The 26,027-nt window shown below is 38.0% G+C and overlaps 1 long non-coding RNA gene across 2 annotated transcripts in view; it reads right to left on the bottom strand.

Annotated features, from left to right (window-relative positions):
- LOC125697154 (uncharacterized) overlaps nt 1–26,027 on the bottom strand; it is a 149,246-nt gene that overhangs the window by 50,873 nt on the left and 72,346 nt on the right. For both annotated transcript variants that reach the window (XR_007378697.1, XR_007378698.1), the window contains 2 exons: nt 20,294–20,359; nt 17,626–17,696 (listed from right to left, as the gene is read on the bottom strand). This is a non-coding gene — a long non-coding RNA (uncharacterized LOC125697154). The remainder of the gene's footprint in view (nt 1–17,625; nt 17,697–20,293; nt 20,360–26,027) is intronic.

Raw genomic sequence — 26,027 nt, 5'->3', positions numbered from 1 at the left:
TCAATAATTCACTTGTGACAGACAAGCATATTACAGTTCGAGAAAATGCATTAGGATGGTGATTCATCTGTAACACCTGCACTTACAGAGCACTTATTTCTCAAGATAAAGAAAAAAGCTGAATTAGAACCACAGAGTATCCCAGGGATATTTCATGGGATCAGCAAGGATGGTCACATCCAACTCTTATCTACACAAAGGGCCACCCAAAATTCAAACCCCATGTCTGAGAGCATCGTCCAAATGCTCCTCAAACTCCAGCAGATTGGGGCTGGGACCACTTAGCAGAACTGTCTGACGGTGTAAGCTGTTTTTTGGTTTTTGTTTGTTTGTTTTTACCATCAAGGGAAGGGCTAAAGTGGTTTCTTTTGTTTGAGTTAGGTACCATTTTCTCTTTCCTATACAACTCTTACATAAATCCTGCGGTAGTAAACTCAGCTTGATGTTAATCCTCTGTATTTATTGACATTTTACTGCCTGAAGACTTAGAGTACATCTCAGTTGTTTTGGTGTGGGTTTTTTTCTTTTTCCTGATGGAAAGTAGGTAGCTGACATTCTTTTGTGAAGTGCAGATTATATTTAATGAGACTAATAATTGACTCTTCATATATTTGTTATGGATATTGGCTACATGTGACATTGTATCATGTTTAAAAGTTTATTAGTATTTCGTTTAATAATGTGAAGTGACTTAGCAGGAGAAAAATTGTTAACCAAACAGATAATGGTATTGTCAAGCAGGGCTTGTTGAATTTTTTCTACCAGTCTCTTAACTTCTAAGATGTAAAGAATATTACACTGTGTTTTATGAATATGTTGGAGACACGTGCACAGAAAATTAATTTGACTTTGCCTGCTTGGACCTGAGAACTCACATTTCCACCATTTGCTTAATATGACAGAATATCTTTGTAATATGAATGATAGATCTTTGCTAGCAAGCCAGGTTATGACGGAAAGCAACAAAGTGTACAAATGCACAACACTCATTCTTAAGTTGTTAGTTGTGGCGTTTCATCTGAAGGCAATAGAGCAAGGACAGATTAAATCAGCTCAGGTTCTGGCCCGATATGGACAGTGAAACCCTGCTCTTATAAAGAGCACTGAGGAAATGCTTGCAGCTCCCACAACAATGCTGGCGAACCTCAAGAGCGTGTACCACATGTCAGTTTGGTTCCTCATTTCTCTTGTTTTGTTGCTATTTTATATCGATAGAGGAAATTCTAATTCTAGTCTTCTCTTTCTCTGAATAATAAATGAGATACTTGCAAATTATCTCATTTGAGCGGCTCCTGCTTACCACTGTCACATGCAATATCCTGCTACTTCTTCCACTTTGATGCCTTACATCATGTTTCACATTGACAGAAATTAAATGCAATGGTGAGAAATTGCAAAGCAAGAGGGAGAATTTATTTCTCCCGTATTTATCACTTGATTCAGAAACATGGACAGAAATCAACACATTTAAATGAATGTCAAGCTTTTCATCTCTGCAGTACAGTGCAAGTAACATCTGAGTATGTGGCTGCACTGTGTGAGAAGACATACCAAAATATTTTGACGTATTCAATAAGCTGCTGAACAAGTCTAAAATACTAAAGGAATTGACAAGCTGTAAGTAAGAGACATGTCAGCACGGTGAGGGGGTGAACTGAGAAACGCAGGAAAGGGATCAACTCTTGCCTCTGTTTTGTTTCTGTAAAGAAGGAATAGAACACGAACATGAGCTTACAAGTGACATTTCATTTCACACACCAAAACCTTATCTCAAGTTTGGCACAGCCAACCAGCCTTATTATCAACAAGAATGTAACAGCGTTACAGAAAAATACAATTTCTTTTAAAGGACAAACCAGTGTAGCTATTGAGCCAGAAGGATGAACCTCCCTATTCTCTACAAACTGCCTAACTCCAATTGTCTGCTTGGTTGCTAAATGCTCACTTACACATTTACTGAAGACACTGCCCTTCAGAGTCTTACATGGTAGCATCCCTTTTATGTCAGATCCTGTTTGCCCCTCCAGGTATTTATTTCTGTAAATACACATATACGCTTTTATAAAGGAAATGTCAAAGGTGTTGCAAGAGAACAGTGATTTACTTGATATGCTCAAAATGTCACTACTACTCCTGCAGTAATACGAAGTGTCAAACAGCAAGTTTTAGCTGCATTTTGTTTTTTTTTAATTAAACACTTCATTGATTTTCAGATGCCTTGAAAGTCATTATCATTTTCTTTAAAGACTACATCCTTTGATTTAAGCTGCTGCAAAGAAATTTGTTTGACTTGTCAACAAATAACTCTCTCATCTATTAGAAGTAAAATGTTTATCCTAACAAAAAAATTAGTACACAAGACTCTCCTGTCCTCTGACAGCCAAATACGAATATTTTTTTCCTTAAAGAAAGCAAGGGAAGCTAGTTTAAAAAACTGGGGAGGGAGAGAGAAGAAAATAAGATGGAAATATGAAATCTGTGCTTTAGTGACCCCGATGCAGTCCAAATTGACATCAGTGCAGTCAGTTTGGCAGCCATCTGGTAAGCTGAGCTGTAAGCGCTTGGTGTCTGGAGTTAACACTGGCAGCGAGCTGAATTCCTTAGCTCACTCCGAGCACACTTGGTGTCACTCACCCTCCTCTGCTTATGCACAAGCACCCTTTCTTCTTTCCCTTTGGCTATTTTAACCCAAGGTCATCTTTAGTCAGTGTATTTTTAATCTGATGCAAATTTTTTTCTATTTAATGGAGGCTCCCATCTCTTCCAGACCTCCTTTCCCAGCACTTCTGCCTTCTAAATCAACAGTATGCTCTTCATTCCCAATCAGCTCCTCTTTCTTAATTTCCTTGTGTTTCTGAACTTACTGGATTCATTCATCTCTGCCAAACCTCCACCCTCGCACCAGTACTGCTCACCTCCTATATTAATTCCTGCCATCCTATATCAGTGCTATTTGAAATCAATAATGTGAAACATTTTGTAAGCCCCGTTTGCAGTAATGCAAATGGTTTTACATTGCCTGGCTAAACCACAGCAGAGATTGGATAAATAGAGCTTTTAAAATGGAGTCAAAACTAAAATGGGAGGACAAATACTCACCTCTAAAAAGAAGCAAGCATACAATAACCATTTCAAATGGATTTGGGGGTGTATGTGAAAATATTGAAATTATTAGCTTAATGCAGAGCATCAATAACAGAAAGCAAACAAGGAATGAGTTTGTAGTAGAAAATGGAAAGAACAAAAATCAATTACAGTGTAATGTATCAGTATTATGCAAGGCAGTCTTATATTCCACCCGAAGCACCCAAGAAAATATTAAGCAATATATTATAGAAATATATTGAGTTACAGGACCAGAAAACCAGAGAATTATTGAAACATTTCAGCTACTCCATAAATTACAGAGTTCATCTGACTCACAAGTGTATTTGGAAGGAGGGGAGTAAGCTCACATTAGGTCTAGGCAATACTAAAACATACTGTAATTTTTACTGAATTTAAAAGCATTTGCTGTTTCTCATGGATTTCCTATCAGCAACCATTTATGACTACTGCTCAGCTGATGGAGTAACTCCTAATTCTTTTCTTAAGTCTTCAAGTAGTCAATATGAATAATCATATACCCTCAAACGTGTTTGCATATGCATATGAACTGCGGGATAACAGATCAAATATTTGCAGTTGCCCACACACAGTTATACTTGCAACAGCCTGATTAAGAAAGATCAACCTAAAGCAAACAAATGTAGCATCTCTTCTGAAGACATGTGTGTTGGAAAAATAACTCAATTTACCTAGCATTACATTTGTTCCTAGAATCTCAGCCAAAAAGGGGGATTTTTACCAAGACAAAGGCAGCAGTTATTACTCGCTCACACACCACTTGACGTTCTGAGCTCCCCTTCCCTTATACTACTGTCTCAGTATCAAGCTCAGATACAGGGCAACAAACACGAAGGCAATACAGTATTCATTGAAAGACTGCTTCACATACAATAAATACGCAACTTCAACGTCTGTAGGCAAAAAAATATCTAGTCTCTCCAAAAACAACTTTTAATCCTTCTATCAGTGCATTTTCCACAGCTAATAACAAGTAGCTTGTGTATGGCAGCCCATCAAAACATCTGTATATGAGGTACGCACAGCACTGCACAGTGAGTACAAGTAATCACTGAGATAGTATTCAAAGCTGTAGAACAAGTCCTGTGCAAGCTGCTGTGATTTTAACAGCCTGAGCACATTTCAATAGATAAAATGCACTGATTAAACACATATAAAGATACTAGTAAGAAAATACATAATTCTACGCAAAATAATCAATTACAGTTTATAATAGGGAGCCACTGCCAAATTTCTTTTGTCTCAGCATCCCTGCAGCCATTTGATACTGTGCTCCTTGCTCCCAAGAACACAAGCTGCATGCTGCCTTCAGTGATTAATGCAAATTACAGCAATGAATACCAAATCCCAGCTTCGCCTAAATATGACAAATAATCAATATATCTGCATTCACTTTTGAACACAGACGAGCAGGAAAACCATATCCTGAGCTTACACAAGAACTTGGCTGAAAAGAAGCATGATAGCCTGAGTTTATGCAAGAATAAATATTGCCAGAACTATCCATGGCTCCTATTTATTTTCCCCTTCATCGCCTTGTCAGGATTTCTTTTTCCAGCTGGAGCCAGGACTTGAGACATGATATATTGCCTAGCTTACATGAACACGGCTCAGGTTATACACTGCTCCTGTGGTCTCTCATGACAGATAATCCTCCTGCAAGGCCAAATAATGAACCATTACATTTCACATTGCTCTTTACGAGTCAATAGAATTCATAAATTTGAAACAAGCAACTCCTAGAAGAGTGAAGCAAAGCTAACTCAGCAGAAGTGAGCTGTAATACAGCTGTCTGCACTATGCACTTGTAGTCCTTCACCCAGGTCACTGAAATCTTCTTTGCCTCAAAACTGCCACTGAAGCCAAAGTAACTGAAACAGGGACCTTCCAAGTAGTGTCGCAAAGAGGAACTTCAATTTTAATATTTGCACAGAAATCCAATTCCCAGCCCCATGTGCCTGATAGTGCAGCTTTGGCTTACAGCAAGCAACAAAAACACAATTGGAGGGACTACGATTAGCACCCTTATGCACAAAACTTCCTTGAAACAAGCACTCTGCCAAGTGTCAACAAGGAAGACTGGATCCATCACTTCCAAGTTAGATGAGCATTATCTGCAGTTCATCATTAGAGCTGCTAGCGAGACTCCTTAGTGCGAGTACCAGCACAGTGAATGCCTCTCAGCCGTGGCACATACGTCTCCCAGTAAGCCAGATAGAAGAGACAATGGAGCATGAAGATCTGTAAGCCTGAAATGCATTCCGATGCTTAGTTATTATATTCAATGCACTTCCTTTATTTTCAAATTTGGACTTATTTTTGAAGACATGAAAAAAACAACAACTAAAAAAATTATACGGTTCTCTCTAGCTTTTTATGCGCAAAATTGCATTAAAAATGCAAACAAGACACACAAACCTGGGCATGTCTGACCACACCTGGAGATTCTTCCCTCATTCAATCCTGATGATTGTAATTAAGCATAATTACACAATTCAGAACTGAATTCCATACTTTAAAGCCATTCTTCATCCTGAACTGAAAGCAATATTTTCCATCCTTACAGATAAAGATAGCAGACATAAAATTAAGCACAAAGCATCCTCACAAATATTGGCTTGATAGCAGCACCTGCAATTGCTCACACTATCACTTGGCCGTTTTCACTTCAAAGGTGTACATGTATCCAGTAGAACCATAAAGATGGAATGCACCACTCCATTTCCTAGCTAAAACCAAAAAGGCCAAGCCTTTCTGAAGCTTTTATCAGCTTCCATTTTAAAGGAAACTGTTTCACAGGGTGCTCAAATAGTAATGTCGCTTACTTATTTCCACAGAAACTAAAGCAGATACAAAAAGCACAATCTGAGAGAGCAAATTCTCGAGTACAAAATACTATTTTTTAACATAGTTACCACCATCAGCTATGCATTTTCACTAGCAATGAGCAAGAGCCTGTGTGCTGTGCTTGTAAATATCTGCTCCAGCAGAGCTGATTGACTGTCATTTCGTCACTGCTGAAATGTGCCACCCACCCCTTCACCATGCTTGGTCTCCAGCAAGTATCCATTAATGTCAGTGGGTGCTTTTTTATGGAGGAATTCAGTGGCACAGATGCCATTGTGTCAACCTGTCCCTCTGCTGCCATCTGTCACATGGCAACACGATCTAACGGGATATTAATGGGAAGGTTCAACCTCTACTGCCATACCACCAACATCCACCTGTGACATCGCAGGCCACAGACAGAATATTACAGAATAAAACAGAATATTACTTTCAGTACAGCCCTCACACAGCGCTCCAACACAACACCTTATTGAAACATATCAATGCCAGATGCATCCCATTACAACGATGAGCCAGAACATTCAGCTCACTATTTCTTGTAATACGCAGGAAACAACCAAGTAGAGGTAAACATACTAAAATATCATCTTGGATATCAGTAGAAATTTGATCAAGCAGTGATGGAAAATCTTTTCATATTTCTTTTGAGCTTCCATAACCTCACCAAAGGTTTCTAAAACAGGACAATATCGTGACAAAGAGAAGGAAAGAAAAAGAGAAGCAGCAAATTATTTTCATTAGCATTCCTTCTACATGAGCTCTTCAACCATCACCAGCCACCTCAGAACTGGATCAAATCAGAAGGTGTCATTTACTTCTTTCTAAAACTGCATTTTGTTGCTCTGCAGCACAGAACTATTTTTAGCTGGTCATCATCAACACATCTATCCCTTGCATGCTGTTAAGGGCCCATAACTGCTTTGTTTTCTATCTGCTGTTCTTAACACATCTATCTGCAACAGCATCTTGAAACTACTGCTGGCAAAGATGTGCCACAGGAGCATGAAGAATAGATTCAAGAATAAATTCATTAAAGTCATTGCAAGTCTAAAATGAAACGTTAGCCAAACATTCTGGTGATTCTCGACACCTTTGTGTGACTGTGAGCACTGCTCATCGCTTTAGGTAGAAGGCTGCTTTTAAGCATTGCCCAAGATGTTGCTTATTAATACCGGTAGTTAATTGTTAACTTCATTCAGGGAAAGATAAGGCCTGGAGCTGCATATGTTGAAGTGTGTGTCAGCAACCAGCTGAAATGACTGAGCGATAGCTGGACACACACAGAGATCCTCCAAAACCTTTACAAGCAATATATTATCCACTGGGTATCTCACAATTCTATCAAGTTTTCTTCTAACATTTAAAATTTTGACATGCTTGTATAAATAACCCCCTGTCAACCAAGTGGAACATGCTTTGTAGAGTTAGGAATCCAACAAGAGACCTGCAAACCATTGCTACTACCAGCTGGACCACCACATTTTCTTATTAATTCTCTTTTTGAGAACTGAATTACCTGGACTAGTATATACCAAAATAATACATTTTCTCTACACAATCCATACATTTACAGATTTACCTTTCAAGAAGTATATTAGACATAGCTGTATTACACCATTTATTTATCTTTTTTCATTAGTCAGACCGAAGCAGCTCAGTTCAGGTTTAAACGTTACCTTCCCAAGCAGTTACTCCTTTTAAATCAAGTATTCACATTGAAGAAATTTCTCTTAGACTGTTTGATGTTGCAGTGTTCTCAACATGAAATGGCACATTGGTCTTAGCCCATTACATTTCTGTTACATATAACAAAGAAGAACAAATGCAAAACAAAATGCTATACTTTAGAATTAGACTTGTTGTCTAATTCTAGATTGAAGATGACTTGACATGAAATTGTGCAAAAGTGTCAATGGCAGTGAAGCAGTTCAAGGAAATAAAGCTACTTTCACTAGATAGAAAGACATATCCCACATATATGCTAAAAATATATAGATACACATACCATATACACAGAGAAAGGAAAACTGGGAAACTGAAGATCTTACAAGTGCATGTGATACTAGGAAAGAAGCTTACCTGTTTCTTCTCAAGCCTTTACATAGACTTTTTAAATATGGAATACAATCTGATTTATTAACGATACAGAGCTTTATTTTTTAAGAGAAGGGAAGAAGTTCTTCCTACTGCCTCTCCAAATAGAGAACACACTAACCGATAGGTTTAATTTCCCTTTGGGCTGGTAGTTTCTAAACATTGCAGTGATTTTGCTTCAATGCAAACAGATACTACAATTTTTTTTTCCCTCTTACAGCAAGTGACTTATCTGTTTCTTTAAATGTCACTGACATGTCCCAGGTTAACTTCAAGTGTACCTAACCAGCACGAGTTAGTAACATGAATGCATATGTAGAAAAGACACGTGCAAAATACTGATTAGATACTTGGTGAAGTGATTGAACGTCCCCTCAAGTTAAACGATGCAGATCCTTATCAGCTTTCTGACAGGTCAGCAGAATCAGGAGGGTTTGGACAAATACAGACCAGTTTTATCTGGTGTTGAGCGTAGAATTACAAGGGAAATTGTACCAACACTTCCAAAGTAAACTTACAGCTTATGGTATTGACTCCTCCAGATCTATTTGGATTTGCTTGCTTACTCAGTATCTTGGAAACTGGATCATGAGTCATCTTAAATAAAAGACAGTCAGTGAAAACTATTTATAAAAAGGAATAGCAGTGAATGGCTAAAGCCAGTGAGGATTTCTGAAACTACACTACAGCTTCAAGAATTTACTTATTCCCAATAAGCTTGTTTTCTTGCCGATATTTCTACTTAAATATGGTCTCAGTCAATTTCATAGAATGATAGCATGGTTTGGGTTGGAAGGGACCTTTAAGACCATCTGGTTCCAACCCCCTGCTATAGGCAGGGACACCTCCTTCTAGACCAGGCTGCTTACAGTCCCATCCAACCTGTCCCTGAATGCTTCCATTTCTACCTGCTGCCTTCTTAGCACCAGTTCCCCTTAGTTGTTTCCCTTAAGTTTTGTTTGTTCAAGTATCTGACATGTAAACTTCTTGAACACTGTTGGTGCTTATTATTCCATGAGACAATAGAGAACATTACTTACTGTCTAAATTACGAAGCATGAACCACATTCTTGAAGACAAATCAAAACGCAAGATGTTCAGAGAGACATGATCAAAATAGGATGCAGAACTCAGAGTAAAAAACAAACCAATAAGCAATAGCCTGGTTTTCAACTCAATAAGCTAATGAGCATTATTTTTCATTATAACTTTCAAATATTTGGTCCCACAGAGTCAAATTTAACGTGATGAACAAAAACACATGTGAATACATATGTTTCATAAATATTCAGTCAAGTAAAGATACTTTCCAGATTTGCAAGAAATTTCATGAATAATCTCACTCATTTTTAGAGCAAAATAGTTGATTCAATTAAATAAAAAGAAGGGCTACTATGCTTTTCTAACTAGATATACTCCAATACTAAATACATTAAAATGTAGATGAAAAAATCAGGTAGCTCCTTCAGGATTCAAGCTATTTTATTTCCTATTGTCCACACTTAGTTTTATAGTTTCAGGATTAAAGCAAAGTTGTGTACTTCATATTTAGTGGTACAATCTAGAGGTTTGTCTTAAAAGTAAGAGATTTCTGTTCCAAGTACATCTTTTACAAGTTGTTATAGCTTCTTTTCACTTCTATTTTGGTAATCAGCTATTAAATCATTTCAATCAATGTCTTCCTAGAAAGAATTTCGTAAAATAAAAGCAATTGGATAGAACCCCTCCATTGCTTCAGCAAAGCTGCTAGTCAGACCTCCCTTTAATTCGCCTTGTAAAGTTGAAGTTTTAAAAACCATGACTTCTTTCGTTGAACATCATGGCTTCTCTCACAGTCTACATTTCCTGCAACTATCCAGAGGCTATCAGTTTCAAGTCTCCAATACCTCTAGTTGTTGGTTTTTTGGGGTTTTTTTGTGCTCTGCTTTATTTTCAGTCTAAAAAACACTAAGCAACCTTAATATGACGTCTCTCAAGGTTACAGAACTTCATTGCCACTTGAAAGATTTCATTTCTAAACTCTGATCAGCAATATAATTCACAACGGTATGACTCCTCAAAGCCTTCCTCCTGCACTAAAGCTTCTTTAAAGCTTCTTTAAAGCTACTTCCTTCTTCTTTTTGACTCAGTGCACCATTTCAGGGACAATTCTCTTTCATATCATAGAGCAATTTTACTTTCAAACTCTACTCCAGTACTCACAATTACTTAAAATCTAGGAGTTGAGATTGTAAGGTATAACTCCATATCTCCTTGGAATAGTATTCCTACACATCAGGTTAAAAGAAACCAATCACACGCTGTCTATTCAGAAGTTTTTTTCAACCCCTTGAAGAGGAGTTAGCTAGAGAAATCTTTACAGCTCGAATTAATGGTGACACTTTTTCTGTGAGATGACCCAAAAGTACTGTAACACGGCCCATACTGACAGCACAGAAGTCTCTTATTATGAGAGCCCCAGGAGCTGCTGGTAGCAGTCCTGCTGGAGTCCAGGACATCACAAGCACACCTGGAGCTGCCCTTTGTGCCACTGCTCATTCACCCATCATTAGATACAAAGAAAAAAATTACATCAGCCTTCTACATACGTAAAAAATAAGTCTTATGACTGTTTCCACATCAGAGTGTAAGCTAAGACTGGTGGTATTCCTTCCAACTTCCTCCTAGCAATAGCAGGAGAAAGGTGAGTGTGGTCTACATTTTCGCTCATGGGAAGATGGGTTTTATTTCTGTTTATAAGAAAACTGGACCAAAATGGGCAACATGGAGTTACACACTGCAGTATTTATGTCATGAAAAGTCAGATGATTTCTCCATGAAAACCTTCATGGTCCCCTGAAGTACTTTCTGCACATCACAGATTGCCTCATTTCTTCTTTCCTGCTCTGCCACCTCCATGACATCCATTCCACTATTCCCAGCCTCGAGCTATGTGCCAGCATTTGCAGGTACAAATTGATCTGCTGTAACCTTTTCTTGTTTGGCTGCACCCATGTTGAGTTTTCTGCTTAGAAGCTGGAAGCAGGAGGCAAAACAAAACAGCACATGCAAATCTAACAGAAGTGATTCTAAAGGACAAGGACAGTTGAGAAAATGCACAGATGACAGAATCCCGATGGTTTGAGCACACGTGCATGCATTCCTTTCTGATTTCAATCATTTACATTGTCCTTAACACTACACAAGTTTGCATCACTGAAGCAAAGAGGCTGTCTTGATGTAAAATTAGTCACAGAATAAATGTTGCAATGATCTATTTTAATGAAGGGGGCTCAGAAGGTTGAAAAACCTTCTCTTTGCCATTTGATCTGAAGAGGAGTCCATCAAGCATTTCTTTATACTGCCAAGTACAAATTCTCTCCTGCAATAGTCCACATAAAAAATAAATCACAGCAGTTTTCTTAAGCTCTCATCATTTGAAAACCAAAATCACCTTTATGCTCTTTGCAAAGCGTAAACATTACGTTTCCTAAAAGCAATGTGCACTTTCATTGCTTTTTTTATATACAGTAATTTTATTAAGGGGATTTCATTTTCAAAAGAAATTGAACAAAGCAATTTAAAAGTACTCAGAGGAATAACGAGCAGTAGTGAATTTTGGTGGATGAGGGAGTTATTTCCTACTTATTTTTCTATTACGTGTTCAATTTGGAAATACGTGAATAAATGATCAAGTAGGAAAGAGCCACATAATCAGCACCGTAAAGAGAGAAAAAGAAACAGTACATGATACCACAGATCTGTTAATAACCATTTTGATAAGATGATCAGAACAGACTTGAAACTGCATGATTAAAAAAAAACTATTTAATACGTGGGAGAAAACACGCACATTTGAAACCTCAAAGAAGCCAACTCCAGAGAAAACATCTGAGGTAAAAAGGAAAAAATGATAAAAGGTAATTGTTTGTTACCAGTGGTGTCCTCAATTGTAAATTCAACAAGAGAGTCGTGAAACTGGAATGATATCCATAACTACCCTACACAAAGAAATGGTGCAAGGACTGAGGCACAGAATGAACAAACATAGATAAGCACAAGATGGTGAATTCACATTCATAATAACAACACACCACAATGTACCACAGGAGAATTGTGGAAACACAAATTGTTTGTTCGGGTCTTTTGAGGGGGTTGTTTTTGTTGTGGTTTTTTTTTTTTTTTCCCTTTAAGAGTTAAGAGCAGAGCAAAGAGATTAAAAAGAGTTCTGCTAAGGATCAGGATCACTGACTGCAGAGGCATTGCATGTGGATCAGAAGAGGAGGCACTCACAGACCAATGCCCTCAGAAAAAGTAAATAAAATGTGAAATTAAGAAGTCAAAGACCAGACTACTTGCTCTGTTTCATGAGATCAGTTTTTAGATGGAAGTAGACTGAAAAATGATTTAATCTATTTGGCAGTAAAGACGTTATCTAAAACAGCAATAACAACAGCACAACTACAAATACTGACTGCATGCATTTGTTGTAGCACTTGCTGAGGGAATATTTGTAAAGGTTGAACACACAGGATCTAAGCAGCGCGTAAAAAAGAAATGAAAGTAATGATCCCACTACTATTCCGTACAAAACAAAAGCTAAGAAAAGTTTGGAGGCTTGCAGGAAGAGAGAATAACATTGGCGATACACATATAAAAGCAGCAAAGGACGATTTCATGTTCTCTGAATCTTATCTGATCAACCACAAAAAGTAGCAAAACAATTAGAGAATCGAGCATCTAAAGAGACACAAAGAGGAACACAATAGCTTCTTAATGTTTCTACCACAAACTCTTCTGAGAACATTTCACATCTCAAAAGAATTATAAGAAATGAATGAAATGGAAAACATATTCATTGTGCTACAGTCAAAGACTTAAAAAGTGCTACCAGACTAATTTACTCCGAAACTATGAGCATCCATGAAAATTGCTATTTAGTGCTACTCCAATCTTGTAATTTCAGAGAGTACAAAGGAATTCAGTGGAAATCAAACTATATACTAAATTTGAAAGGGCTCCGAGCAACAGTAAAGAGAAATAAAACTAGGGAGAAGAAAGAATGCGTAATTAACCTTTTAATCCTGATCCAAGCTTCACTCAAATCAACAAGAGTATTTTTGCTAGTCTTAATGAACTTGATATGATTTCATAACGTGATTTCCTAAGTTATAGGGGAAGACAGATACTAAGAAAGAAATATTCTGTGGGAAGAAAGAGTTTACAAAAAGAATAATGCTGTAATGCCTAAGCAGAGTTAATAGGTCAGCCTTACAAGTAGAGATGTTAAATTTTCAGAGGTGAAATTGGAGATTCATATACAGAAATAATGCTTGCAATAGTCTCAATTCTTGTACAAGTACCTTCTTGCTTCTTCAGTTGTAAGTAATGAGTTTTTGTACAGAAAGAGGAAGAAATATTTAGATAGAAAAATACATTTTTGAATCTAAGATTCATCAGCAACCCACTGAAATCTTCTCATGCGGCCTCTCAGAGTTCAGTATGGTTCCAATGACTTCTTAATGAGGTTGCAGGAAATTCCCACTTGAGTAGATCAGACCAGCACTATATATGCCAACATAACTGCATATTAACTTTTTACTTCTATATTCAATTAAAGTTATGTCAAAATGACTCAAAAAAATATTTTGTTAAGTTATTGTACATACTGGAATTCTCATCTTTTAATTGTTCTAGGTAGAGAATTAGTGGAGAAGGAAATGTGCTCCTGTAGTTCGAGACAGAAGAGAACTCTAAGAAACGATGCTGATAACACGGCCACATCACTGCACGCACTGCACTACAGCAACTGTCTTGTAAAGGAAACAGGAGAAGAAGAAACAGTACCTGCTCAGTATGTTTGTTTTCAATACGCATTTGCTTGTTGTTGACCCCTGACATTGTAAGCCTGTTTAGAGTTGCAGCACAGGGCTTGCGCGTATTTTCAAGTTTATCACTATAGATCTCATTAGGAAGGTGCTCAATTAACAAATACTCAGTAAAAAAAAAAGTATTTAAAAAAAGATGCTTAGTACTTATTTTTTGTTTTTCATTTTCCTTGCTCTCTGTACTACAGCAACCACAGTATGTAATTAACAGTCAGGTAATTACAATGAATTCCAAGTGCTTTCAGAAATCACTGCCCTCCTTGCCCAACTCAGTGCAGACCTGCCTCCCATAGCAATGCAAAATGACATGTTTTAGCACATGCATCTTGCTGCGAAGGATTTTTGAACCCATCCTCCAGGCCCAACCTAGAGATTCAGAATATTTCCTCTTTTTTTCCAATTTTTAAGCACAATACATCCCAAATGAGGACATAAATATGCAATTAAAAAGTGAGCTACATTGTTACTCACAGTGAAAAGGTAATCCCACAGTCATAATTCACTCCTAAGAAAGCTGCAGCTGCCAAAGTCCAAGGCTTTCACCAAAGCCACATAGAACAGATTCTGCGTTTCTGAGCAGTCAACACCTCTGACTTTCTGAATTCTCTGCTGACAAAATGAAGTTGTAGCAGATACAAAAACTTTCCATTACTGTCACAGAAAAGCTTCTTCAGCTTTTTTCTTCCACAGAAGCTGCTTCTTCAATATAATAATCAGTTACATTAAAAATATGTGGCATAAATTATTTGCTTAGTGACTTCCTATGAGGGGTCTTACTAAAAACAGCACGTTGCATTTCAAAACTCTTCTTTGATTGCATACTAGATAGCTCATATTTTTTTCAAACCCAAGTATAAACAATGAGTTACACTAAACTGTCTCTTAAAAATAAAAATAATGTTCTAAGAAAATGGGTGGAAGAGCACAAGACAGGCTGCTGATCCCAAGGGCTACAGTCATCCCATTCCTGCACCCAAATCTGCCTCTAGTCTGATGAGGGATACACCCCAGACCTCCTCTTCCCTCACCTACACTCACTTCTGCATCTAAGAACTCAAGAATTATTAATGGTGATCTCTAAATGTAAGAGGTGACACGTCTGCAAAGCACATCTGACAACTTTACAATCACCCCCGCTGAGAAAAGCAGCTTTGGAGCAGCCATCCTGGATATCTTTACAATGACTATTGTCCTGCACTGGCAGGCATTCAACTTCGAGTTGTGCTGGTATTTTATGTGAATTAATGTTTTAACTGAGATTATTTCTGACGTACAAATAAAACAGCAAGGAAGACAAGTTCAAGAAATACATGCAAATTTACTGACTGCGACCTTAATCTCTCTTCACAGCACTGTATGTCACTAGATAATTTTTTCTTTACTCTGGAGAATCCAGTGCCCCGTTACGCTGCATACAAGGCCCTGTAAATACACAACAAGCTTTCAGATAAGCGGGTGCAGCAACATCCATCAGGACTTTGTGCTCTCAAGTGTTTTCACACAACTATACAGTGCATCGTGTTACTTAAAAGCTAAAATGGCTTGTCTGTTTCTACACAACTGTTAGAAATACATCATATGATATTTTTCAGAGATATATCTATTTTTCCAAATATTTTAAGTTCTGTGCAAATTAACAGCTGTTAGAGGTTTTCTTGTTTGTTGTTGAAAAGGAATTCTTGATCAGCAGAGTTTAACAACTTTCATGCAATTGGAAGTATTTTAGCTCCACATTTTCCAGCAATAGTAAAGGAGAAAGTTACTTGGCCAGTATTAAAAACACCTTTCACTCTCACAGATTTATATGCATATCCAATGCTCTCATTCATGTCTGAAGCCCAGTAAATCATACTCTATTGAGATCACAAATGTATTAGGATTTCCTCTTCGGTGAGACTTCAGGCATTTTTCTCCTCGTGTTCGAAACAGTATTTTCTCATAAAATTTTCCTAAGATGAGAAGCTATAATTTCTTCAGGTGCAGTAAATGCTAAATTAGCATGCCAGTAAGACGTTTGAATTTAAATTGATTATCTTTGATTTCCTTGAAGTACCAATTAACTGCCATTCTACCAACTAGAATTAGAAACAATTACATGCATGCAGACAGTCACGTAGCAGGACCTATCTCCATTTACATAACAGAGGAATAATTCACTGCAGGCATGAAACACAATGCAAATGCTATAGTAAAGCAGTACTGTTGCTGATCCCACTACCCACTGTGCTATCTACTGTAATTCTTCCAGCACATTATCTCCTACAGTATAGAGGACTTGTAAGACATTTACTGCACAACATCATCAAGTCAGGAATCGGCTCTGGGAAGTAAATAATTACTTGTCTTGTTCATTTTTATTAGCAGAGCTGCAGAAGTTAATGGGTTAAATCCTGTAGTTAGGTAGGCATGTTTTTAACTGCTCTGTCAAAATGATACAACTCCAGAGACTATCTATGGAAAACTTAGCATTTGTAAACAATACTTCATACATACATAATTGTACTCCTAAAGGGAAATGTATCTTAGTAATAAATGCAGTGAGTAAATTAAGCCTTTTCTGCACAAAACACATCTACGCAGCCATTCATTTTCATTCATTATACAAGTTTAGCAGTGCCACCAAAGCAGCAAGGCTGACTTCCCTGAACTGCTGTCTTCCTCCAGCCCCTTCATCAATAGTCTCCAGACTAAGGTTGGTCCTCACACCCAGCGTGCTGCCTGCTTTCCTGACATAATGCTTGCACCACATGTTCTTTATTTCTCTTCCCTCTATTTTCACTGCTCCTCCTCTTCCTTTTCCATATGGAATGAGAGATAAATGCCAGTCAAAGTGAGCAGCATGCTAGGCGTGCTCAACAGGGGAATCTCCAGATTGCACTGCGTGGCTGATCCCAGTCTTGGCTGCAGAACACCAGCCCCTTACAAATGCTAACCCAGCATTCAAAGATCCATTTCAATTAATTGAATCCCCACACTATTCAGTTTCTCAGAGAGCAAAGACCTGCAGTTACTAACAGATCCAACATCTGAGCCAGCACTGCACAAAGCAGGCTTCTTTACTCTTAGATCCAATCTAGACTTAGTTTTAGCAATCATCATGATTATTTTAGTATCAAATACTCTATATTCTACTGATATAACACAGGAAAACAAAAAAGTTAAATAGCAGCACTCAGAGCTGCGAGAATTACAACCGATAAATAGTTTCACGTTTGCTTCATAAGCAATTGGAAAGTAAGAGGGTTACTGTTGGCTTGCTGTTTACTTCTAACTGATCTGCAGTCATTTAAGCAAGATTCATGTTCACATTTCAATATTTAATAAAATGCATAGGATGCTAAGCGCATCACTCTGAAGATGCTGATTATATTACAGTAAAATGCTAACTTCCCAACTTGCTGTATTAATCAATAAGGTTGCCTCAGTTGCACAACGATGATTAAATTTTCATTGCAGTTCACTAAAACTAAGATTAGCTATAAATATTTTAACAAAGATAATAAAAGAAAGATTGTTAATATTTTATTTATTGTAAAAAGCATTTTTAAAACACCTTTCAAAAATAAACTGTTTGAAAGATTATTTTTCCAGAAATGGATTTTTAAGAATCAATGAAAAAGTTATGGAGATGAAATTCTTTGCCTGCGTGTCTGGCTTTTCATAGTACTCACAGAATGAGTCTTCTTACCTTCAGTGTTTTGAATGAGAACTGAAGCAAGGGACTCCTTTCAGAATCAAGATAGTATGGATCTTATGTACCTGTAAGAAAGGAATAGAAACAGAACTTCTAAGTGTAAGGGTTAATTGTACCCATTTTGTTTATGAAGTACAAGGCCTGAAAGGTCAAATTTATTCTACTTCACATAAGACAGTGGAGTTGCCCTGGAAGATCACACAGGTAGCTAGGGAGAGCTTAACTCTCAGCAATTCCTCTTGAAGAACACAGAAGAAGACTCCAAAGTCAGGTTAGAAAATGTGTGCTGGAGTGGCCACATTCCCAGTTGGACTGCCTAAACAGTGGTTCATGGCAATAGGAAAGTCTCTGCGTAAGTCTGTCTTTTGAAGCTCAACTCAGATGCTGTTGTCTGCTGCTCTTATCACAGCTATGACTAGCAGAAACATTACAGGAGCAAGAAGAGACTGAACAGTAAATGCCATGGGGAATACATGCCCATGCTCAAACTGTTGAGGAGCAAATTCCACACTTAGGTAACTTGACCAATTTGGACAGATAGGAATATGTAGCAGAAAAGATTAATTTCATATTTTCCTGATGTAATGAACTTGGGTTTGAGACTATACATGGAGAAGAGAAATATGACAAAGGATCAATTAAAAACAACATTACCATTAACGCAGTTTTGATGCGGGGTTTCGAAGAAAGCACTCTCAATGAGCCAAACACAATTTCTGCCACAGCACTACCAGCAGCTGGAATTGCATACACACAGTGACATCTCACACTTGACTTTGCAACTTCACTCTTGATTGTTTCCCATTAGAAGGAACTACTGATTACACCTGGTATGCCATTTCATCAAAACGCTACCAGTACAAGAGAGATCTCACACAGATTGTGCTACAGTTCCCTCGGCCTGTAAAAGTGCACATCAACCTAATCACCCAGTGTATTGTGTAACAAATGTACCAACCTATATGTCAGAAATGCTTACAGAAAAAAAAAAAAAAAGGGCATTTGCAAATAGATCAAACCTGCTCTAGATAACGTTTGAAAAATTAGCAGGCATTAGAACCGTAAGAGAAAATAGAACTGTACCCCAGAAGGATAAAAAAAAACAAAAAACAAACTAAGGTAGAGCAGTACACACCTGGGGTACATCACCCCTAGCAGGACCTGGAACAGATGTTTGAAGTTTGCAGCAGCAACTGCTGTTCATGTACCAGTGCCTGGTGCAGCCAAGCCTGGCCTGATAATGCGTGCTAAAAAAGCATGCATAAATTAAGTAACGCACAAGGAGCACGACAACAAAATACTTTTATAATGCAGTCTGACACTGAATAACTTATTTCAGACTCAACCGTTTGGACAGCAGAACAGCGTTCTTGTTCAGAGAAAAAGGAATTAAGAAAAAAAAGACAGTTATCAGCTGGAGTGCCCTGAGGAAGCAAATTTCAGTATATGATTACACTGGGCAAACTGCATTACAGGAACTGGAAGGCTCATCGTTACTTTTTAAAAACGAGATTGTAAACATTTTAATGGGTTTTATTTTCTCTATTGATTGCATTCTGTTGCAAAATCCATCGTGTTTTACTTTTTTAGATGCAAGTGGACAGCAGCAATAAAAAGAAAAACTCCATATCTACTTTTTCTTCTTGTACCCCTCCTCCCTTACTAATTATCACAAATAAGTTTCAGAAGCGACATGCATTCCTTTCTTTCAATCATGATAAATTGCAGCTATACACAAGGAGAAGAGATCTCTCTTGAACGTACATTTCCACTAACTCTAACTGTTGCCTGGCTCGCTCCATCTGAAGAGCTGGTCTATTTTAATTTACGCTCACATTAACTGTGCCTGGGGTATTAGCCCCAGAGTGCTTTAGTTCTAGAATAATTCTAATTGCGTTAAGTCTCTCATTTGAGTAATTCCTGTAGGCAGCATTATCTCTTAAATCTAGCCTACGCGATCATGAAGGGCACACGGTTTATTAAATAAGGTTGTAAATAATTCCAGTATATAATATTAACACCCTTAGACCCTTCATAGGTAGCTTCAGCCTAGCTTGAATTCATTCCTCATTTAAAAGCTGAATTTAAAAGTGTCCCTAGGGCACAGAATGTGCAAGACAACTCAATACCATCTGCCGTATGCAATCTAAGATATTACTGCTCATATTGATACATGAAATGTAAGAATCAAGAACAAATACTTGTTTAAAGGCCCTATACAATCTGTTAGACTCTAGGAGGTGGGAAAATGTGTAAATGCCATCAGAGGTTATCGGTAGAGGTAGATTCAAAGGAACTGCACATTTTTATTTCACAAAAGCATAACTGCCTGAAATTCACTTTCATGTTTTGAAATGAATAATGATTTACCTTAGCAGTAGCAAGTTTTTGTCCAGCAAATATCTTTCAGCACTTATTTCCATGATTAGAAAGATTTAAAGTCAACTCAGCAAATAGTTGTAGCAACTGTTGTCACCCCCCACTCTTTTCTCCTTTTTAAATAAGTTTTTCCCTATGAAATATCCAGTTCATTCAACTATTATTCCAGTAAATATAAAATTGTCTTCAGAAAAAAAAGAAACAACTCGTCACAACAGTTTGTAACAACTTCCCAGAGTGACACCTAATAGGCAGCATTTGGTTTTTCTTCTCAAGTACTTACTTAATTCACCAAGCCAGGTTACTCCAATACTTCAGAATGCTTCCTTCATGTTTCTGTTTCCAACTCCTAGTAAAAAAATAAAAAATAAAACAAAAAACAGTAAATCAAAAAGACATAACATGTTTCAGCTTTATCATAACTTGGTTAGAACTGAAGAGAGAAGTGACTGGATCTAACCTAGATTAATTAGTCAATTAGCATTGTCCATAAAAAATGATTATGTATGTCAGATTCAAACAGAATGCAATTTTTCATTCTCTGAAACCTAAACAGAAGTGGCCCACGTTTGTACTATTTCAGGCAGAACAACAATCTTAATATGCACCATGCATTTTGTACTCTTTGCAAACACATCAATGAGATTTTGAAGTTCCAGAATTTTAGTGCTGCCCAAACTTTGCACTGCATCTCACCGCATGTTAAAGCCTTAAAGCACTGTAAAGCTCTTCGTCATAATAATGCACCTGAAGCTCAGTTTTCCTCTAAAAATTAGTTGGCCTATTAGTAAGTTTAGATAAGACAATGTGCAAAGGTCAGAATAAATTAACTAGGGTTTTTTTCTGCTTGTCCTGTTTTTATTTTTGCATGGTAATATAAAAAATACTGCTGTAAGAATTCTCTTACGATGAAAAGCAGGAGTACATTCAAGGATTAGGGATGTATCACACATTAACATTGTGGATGGTTGCTAACAGTATCTTAACAAAAAATATTTTAAACGGGGTATCAGGAATCATGTTTAAGGGTTGACTTTGAGAACTCATCTGTTCAAGATGCCTGATTTTAACACTAGAGGTGTGACAGCTTAGGACGATTTTTGTCTTCCTGATCTGATACAATCATGAAGGACTGCAAGCTGCTTCTGACTGTAGTGTGGAGATGAATAAACTTTACGCTTTCCTTAATGAAAATACATTAAGGAAAGGAATACAGCGTTGAGATTTTAATTGTTGCACAGAAGATAAAATGTACTTGGTTGTTTTACATGTGTCACATGCCAAGATAATCACAGCACGAAGAAGAAAGGTGTAACCAGTCTGGCAGATGTTTGCTGCATCTCAGTGCAGTCTCATCTCCCCAGGCACTGCCTGAGGCAACAATCAGCAGCAAAGCCCAATGTGAACATCAGAACGAGGAAAGTCACAAATGCAAATATTAATAGCCACAGCCAATCTCTTACCTTCAGACAGACCAGCTGAGCTAACTGACTACGCAAACCTTACTTACATCGCCTGCTCATTCTGCTCAGGCCCAAGGGTTACAATTCATGTCAAAGGAACACTGATTAAAATGAAGAACTTTGAGATTTTGCCACAAGCATTTATTTGATCTACAAATTGGCAATTCTTTTTAGAATAAGATAAAGTAGATTTCAGATATCCTACAGGAAGTATCAGAGCCCTTTTTAAAGCTCTTAAGTATTATACCACTACTGAGTTTTGGTATTAAAAAAGAACCAGAACACTGGTTTAATCTCCAAGGCAATCATTCAGCTATTATTTAATTTTAAGCCCTAAACCTACACACGTATGTAAGAAAACACAATCAACTCAATTTAGTGTGAAAAACTCTAACAAAAACGTTACCAAATGGCCACACTTACAGTAAGGTCCAGCAGAAATCAAGTAGTACGTGTTAAAAGAAATACGTAAATGAATTAAGGGAATATTCTTAAATATATTTGGTAATCAACTAAACCCCAATTCCAGCCCCACTTTGGCACAACCTCAGAAACAGATGGTTACCTTTTCACCTCTAAAAAGAAGTATTGTTTGATAATTCAATTTTCATCACTGACCATCTGTCTGATCATGATTAGCAGCAACAGAATCATTTACCTGAACATACTTGAGGAGAAATTAATCTTGAGGAATTCGATCATCTTAGTTCACCTTCTAAGTAATGCAGACTCCAAGGTCTTCATCCCTTCTGTCAAACTATGAATCTTGGCTCAGATACTAACAGAAAAAAGCATCTGTATTGAAATATTAAGATTACTCTAAATATATGCACTTAGACCTGTAGCCACAAATCCATAGTTCCTAGTTTCTAAGAAAGTCAAGAATGTTAAGTGAAACCAGAACAACTCTGCAACAATAAGAAAAACAAAACCTGTCGATTTCAAAGCTATCAATTGAAAACTGCAGGCAAAGCTCAAAGCTGACCCTTCGACAATCACACTTCACGTAGGAAGGCTTCTCCCCTGCCCAACTGCTTCTCTGAAGCAAGCCTTGCTTTCAGCGGCTACAGCAAGGCTTTTATAGAGCATAAAATTATCCAGCAAGCACAGTCTAACTTCAAGTAGAAAAAAAATCATTTTTCCTCAGTGGAAAACATAAAATGGTTTGGAAAAAAAGGTCCTTGTATTCTCTGTGAGGGCAAGGTCTTTTTCTTTTTAGTTCAGCAACTATTAGACTGCCTAAACTTAACAAAGACCAAAACGTCACATCTGTGGATCTACAGGAAAGATTTAACTTCTTCAGTTCTGAGGCTTGGCTGCTATCGCTGCAAGTAACATGCACTGATCGTCTCAGGACTCCACTGCTTGGACTTTCTTCCCATACATTATCCAGCCCTCTCCAGTCATCATTACGTTCCTCTCCCTGCCTACTGAGCCCAGAAGTACCTCAGCTAGAACACGGTAGACAAGCAGTCTTCTTACCTCTCTTTCTAGGCTGTAGCTTTTAATATAACACATTCAAGGCTGAAAAACTAATACGTTGTCCATTTATACCATCTGTCATACACATCACTCCAACAGAAAACTGAGGATAATTCTACCATGATGTGGAATTGCAATGTTTGCCCCTATGGGGATGCTCTTGAACAGTCAGCAGCATTGATACCTTGGCCTGTCAGTGTTTCTATTTGCATGCCATATGTTTGCAAGAAAAGAAATTAATTCATGTCTTTTGTGTTCTCATTCCTCTCAGCATTTTATCATTTCTGAAGCGTATCTTCAGTAAAAGGCTTCCCACAAAAACAAGTTATTTAAGAAACTTTGCCAAGCATTCCTTCTCCTTGCTTGGATACAAGAAACTACGCTTTTTCTGACACAAACTTCAGTGTATTTAACATTCCCTTCTCATCCTCTGTTACTTAGCTGCAACCACAGCAGATTCTGAACTATCTGCAGATAGAGCAGTAGACTATTTTGAGGGAGAAGCCTTATGTCCAGTCCATCAGATCTGACTTAAATTTTCTGTATTTCAGTCATCAGCAGTCTTTGTGTTCAGTAAAACAATGCAGTAACATCCCGCAGGTCCTGTGAATAACATCATTTCTCTTTAGTGGTTAGAATTCCGCACTTCAGTAACACATCTGATATGACTAGATGTGAATTTATGGTGTCATTTCTGTCGGAGTCCTGAAGCCTCACCAACAAAAATGTATTTTTCTGTTAGTTTCCAGCAAAAAGACAAGATCCATTAAACAGCTACCTCGTTCCAGTCACATCAAGATGTATTCCAAAAGAGGTACAGGAATTCCTCAAAGTCTGGCCAACGGCTCACTTGGTTACAGTTTTTTTTTAATCAGATAATCAAGCACACACAGATTTCTTCAAATTAAAGCCATTCTCCTGCCTGAAGTAAAATTAGGCCTCAATAGACTGTAAGGCTGAGAATATTAAGCGACAGAATATCCCGAGTTGAAAGGAACCCCCAAAGACCACCGAGTCCAATTCCTGTTTTCACACAGGACCAAACAAAAATCAGACCGCACGTCTGAGAGCACTGTCCCAGAAGTCACTGAGCTCCAGCAGCTCTGCTCCATGCCCACCGCCCTTCTGGTGCAGATCCTTTTCCCACCTAACCTTCCCCTGATGCAGCTCCAGAGCTCTCTCTCTCCATTCCACCTTTCTGAAGGACGATGGACCCTCCTCCAGCAAAGAAGCTTAAGCTTCAGGGGAGCAGCAGCAAGCCTGAAGAAATAGAAATTGATCCACCTAAAAACGACATCAAGCCCATGAAGGCGGACCTGCCTCTGGAGGCAGAGCCAGTGCAGGTGGATCCACCTCCATCAGGCCCAGGCAAATGCTGTAACACCATGCTTGCCCGGAGATGTCATTACATCTCTTGGCAACGCACCAGGGGCTCTTTATTTCTTCTCTCTCTTCCCCAACGATTTCACCTCTCACAGCAAAATTAAAGAAAACAATCCCGGATTTCCCGCAGCAAAAGTTCTGTCCACACAGCCAGGAACAGCTGGCAGATACCAAATGATCAAGAGCATCACATCACCCCCTTACGTCTTTACAGAAAAGAGCAGTGACCCAAAGAAAGAATGCCTTCAGACACAAACACAACAGAGGCCCAAGCCTCCCAAGTCTTATGACTTAAGTAACACCACAATCACTGAGCTTTCCAAAGGCTTCCCATTCCTTGACATCTATCACATGCTATTCACTCCCAAAAGAGATGAAAATAGCCTGTTATGATTCCTGCCAAATCAAAAATACACAAACACTTGCTCAAATTAAAGCCAATTTCTCATTAACAGGTCTGTCATTTAACCTTTTTCATTACCCAAGGCAGCAGCACGAATTATGAAAAGAAGGCATAAGAAGGAGTCAAGGTAACATCTTAACAGTTAAGAAATATAGTATGTGTACAATTCCAGTGCCTGTAACCCTGATCTCTCTGCAAGGCTACTACAGCCTTGAAAGAGCCACCCACTCTTGTAAAATTTGTCTCACTTGCAAACTTTTTTAGTATGCCTTTGAATCCTACATTCTGGTCATTCACACAAGCATTAAAGAGAACTTGTTCCAAGCAAGGGCCCTGCAGACCCTCCTGGTAACTGATCATTGATTACATCAGGCTGGTGACCAGTTACTGTTCCTCTTTTAGTCCATTCTGCGTCTCACAATTTTTGAACTCTTCCAAGAAACCTTTAGCAATAAAAAATAGTAGATCTGAATATTTTCCTTTCTTTTTTTAAAGATATGCCTACCTTCTTTTTTTCCTGTTGCGGAACAAACATTTTTCTCCTAACTCCCCATATTCTCATGTACATATTCCTTAGGGTACTAGATTTCAGAAAATTAAGGCTGGAAACCAACCTCTGAAAAACAGACTTGGTTTTACTTCAGGCTTTCTGTTCTTTCTGGATTACCACGCATTGCCTCTTCCAGTGCACTATTTCTCAATAGCGGAGTGTCAGGTTTAAGAAAGTTACCATACAGTTACAGCCCACCTTAAACATTATACATTCCTGCTTCACTATATCAGCTCTACATAGTTACACTTCTTTTTACCATAGGACTTATGGCAACGCTGCATAATCAAACACGAATGAGCTCCCAGAGTCTTTCCATGCAGAAAGACACTTCAATTAAATTAAAGAGAGCCAAGACTTACCAAAAAGCACCAAAACCGTACCTGGGAAGATTTTCTTAGAAAAAGGGAGTAACCAAAATGATTGAAAAATTGAAAATCAAAAGAGTCACCCACAAATAATAACCAGACTGCCAGCTTGTCAGACATCAGAACACAAAAAAAGATTTTAAGCATTTTTTTATGCATTCTAGCATAAGTCCTCCAACACAACTATTGCAGATGCCCCAACCACTTCAGGTTGAACTCAAACTGCAGTTAGAATTGCAGAAGACATTGACAATTGTCAAATGTTCACAGTGTGGGACCACAGTGTGGGACTACATGGCACCTGAAATTGAAGTGCATATGAAGCAAACGTGTGCCATTGAATTCCTCCACGTGGAAAAAAATGCACT

Source organism: Lagopus muta, chromosome 8, assembly GCF_023343835.1.
Source record: "Lagopus muta isolate bLagMut1 chromosome 8, bLagMut1 primary, whole genome shotgun sequence".
Taxonomy (NCBI): domain Eukaryota; kingdom Metazoa; phylum Chordata; class Aves; order Galliformes; family Phasianidae; genus Lagopus; species Lagopus muta.
Note: the sequence above shows the minus strand (reverse complement) of the source record. Positions and strands in the feature narration are given on the sequence as shown.